Source organism: Mya arenaria, chromosome 14, assembly GCF_026914265.1.
Source record: "Mya arenaria isolate MELC-2E11 chromosome 14, ASM2691426v1".
Lineage (NCBI taxonomy): Eukaryota > Metazoa > Mollusca > Bivalvia > Myida > Myidae > Mya > Mya arenaria.
Genome location: NC_069135.1, coordinates 33,369,924 through 33,373,145, shown reverse-complemented (window position 1 = coordinate 33,373,145; position 3,222 = coordinate 33,369,924).

Sequence of the window (3,222 nt, the reverse complement as noted above, 5' to 3'; positions counted from 1 at the left end):
TCGGAATGTTTTCCCATGTAGCAAACGATACTCAACACACAAAACCAGATATGGAATCAACAAGCATCCATGGCTTTATTGCCAAACTTAGATTTCTTGGAAGGTATATAGTGTATATATTGTGTCATGACTTAAGGTGACCTTTCTCCAACTAAGGACTCGCCCAAACTCATTTTTCGTTTTGGAGTTTGAAGGTCAGGGACTTAAGGTGACCTTTCTCCAACTAAGGACTCGCCCAAACTCATTTTTCGTTTTGGAGTTTGAAGGTCAGGGACTTAAGGTGACCTTTCTCCAACTAAGGACTCGCCCAAACTCAATTTTCGTTTTTGAGTTTGAAGGTCGGGGACTTAAGGTGACCTTTCTGCAACTAAGGACTCGCCCAAACTCATTTTTCGTTTTGGAGTTTGAAGGTCAGGGACTTAAGGTGACCTTTCTCCAACTAAGGACTCGCCCAAACTCAATTTTCGTTTTTGAGTTTGAAGGTCAGGGACTTAAGGTGACCTTTCTCCAACTAAGGACTCGCCCAAACTCAATTTTCGTTTTTGAGTTTGAAGGTCAGGGACTTAAGGTGACCTTTCTCCAACTAAGGACTCGCCCAAACTCAATTTTCGTTTTTGAGTTTGAAGGTCAGGGACTTAAGGTGACCTTTCTCCAACTAAGGACTCGCCCAAACTCAATTTTCGTTTTAAAGTACATAGATCAGGGGCGGGACCAGTATTTAACGAGAGCGGGGATGTAGCTTAGAGGCAAAGCCTTTTGACATGCGCCCCTCCCTCAGAACCGAAATTTAATTGCTTTAAGTGATTGATAGGGTGACTTGGAGGTACTGACCCACTACATTTAAACAATTTCTGGTCCGAAATGGTACTTATTGGACGTATTTTATGCTTTAAGTGATTGATAGGGTGGCTTGGAGGTACTGACCCACTACATTTAAACAATTTCTAGTCCGATATGGTACTTTTTGGACGTATTTTATTACTCCTATTTCTACGTTTTTCTCTCATATTGATATAAAAAGCAGTATATACTTTTAAATGGGGGGGGGGGCGTAACGGTCCACCCGGGGGGGGGGGGGTGCACCGGTGCCCCCCACCCCTTAAATTGTCTAGACTAGCCCTCCCCCGTTAGCGCAGATACTTGATTGTCAATGACCTTCGGTGTTCTGTTAGGACCATTATGTATTCGCACATACACGAAGAAACGGCAGTAGAACGCGAAGGAGCAAAGTTCGACTTCTTCTCCTCGCACCTTCGCCTTCGCACTATCAAGTCTCCATCTTCTTTCACCCTCTCGTCTTCGCGTTTGTGCCTTCGTCCTTCTTCTTCATACTTTTGCGTCTTCGCCTTCTTTCACCTTCTCGTCTTCGCGTTTTTGCCTTCGTAGATGGCTATAACGGATCAGCGTATATATTACTACTAGCTTTGATATGTGTTATGGAATTGGCTATAACATTCGCTAAATTGTTTCATATTAAAAGGGTCAGGAACACACGGACAAATGCTTAAATGTCATTTAGAAACCAAGATCTTGGCAATTTAACAATACGCATAAATGAACAACAAACATATCAATATATTTTTCTACCTTTTTCACTTTGCTAGTATGCCTAATTTGTCTCAGGACAAGCCAAAAGACTCAGTGTCATACGTCATATAGATCTCTCATATCGTAAAAACATTCTTAACGAATGTGACATAATGTTTTTGTCAACTTGTCTGGTACTGTCTTCAGGTTACTGAAGATTCCCGACCTTTACTTTAAGCTATAACTAGTTGATTTAAATCTGTTTGGTCATTTTGTGGGACCTTTTCTTGCAGCAAATGTTTCTGTCCATTGGCTTGATTTAATTGTGGCATACAGAATCAGTGTGTGTATACCACGTGACAAATTGCGTCATAAATGTTATGTCGGAAGGCAATATTTTGCTTCGAATGAAGACTTACAACAAAGATAACTTCACTATTTCTTCACGATTTTAAATGAAACATAGCGCAGTCTACGCCGCTTATGGAGCGCCGCCTTCGGTATTTTACCAGAGTTTGATTGAGAGTTAAGTTTCTTAAAACACTTCGACAGACCTTTTCACAATACGGCCGTCTGACGGAGCTCTGTCAAAACATTATTTTGGAAACAGGTTTGTCGAAGTGTTTGATAAAACTAATCACCTAATCAAACTCTGGTAAAAAAACGAAGGCGGGGCTCTTAAAGCGTTATAGACTGCCCTTTGTTTCATATAAAATGGTTAAGTAAAAGAAAAGTTATCTTTGTTTTAAGTCTTCATTTCAAGCAAAATGTTGCCTTCCGACGTAGCATATATGACGTAATTTATCACGTGTTATACATACACTGAGAATGCTTAAGCTTGTTTTGACGCGTAGCACTTGTTATTTGTCGTCCCCCTCCTTATTTTCATTGCTATTTTTTGTTCTAACAGTTTACCACTCAATTCTTAGCCGTGAACTCGGTATCCTTCATAAGAACCATCGTTTGCTACATTTAGTCATCCTTTTTGGTACATTAAAACAATTGTATAAAATGTGGTAAATCTGATTTGTGAGTAAGAGGGCAACTTTAAAGCTGCACTCTCACAGATATACCATTTTTACAAGTTATTATTTTTTTGTCTTGGAAAGAGCAAATTTGTGCGTAAATATCTGGAAACAAATGATTTATTTGCTGACAAAAAATCAGATCGTAGATTTTCATATTTCTGTTCGAAAATTAATGTTTTATGGCTTAAACCGTTACAACGGTTTAAGAAAAATGCATAATTCATAAATTTTTGAACTTTAATTGCAAAATATGCGATCTATTTTTTTTGTCAGCAGTCTTTATAACTGGTTTCCATGGATTTTCTCAAAATTTTACTCGTTCCAAAACAAACAATAAAAAAAGTTGTCAAAACGTTCAAACTGTGAGAGTGCAGCTTTAATATTACATTTACTATCTAATGTTACACGAGTGTGATCTTCATTTTGAATGCACTCTAGTCTAAACTGTGATTAATATCAATTTTGAACAGTATGTAATCCTATCACCAGCTTTTCACAATGGACTGTACGTGACGAATTACAATAATTTAAAGATGTTTAAACTGACTTTGCTACGAGTATTAATCTTCGATCTACTCTCAAAGCTGACACTGAATGACGATGCATATCTACCCCAGGTTTAAAAGTTGATCAATAATCGCTGTTATTGAAGTAGAAACGAGACGTG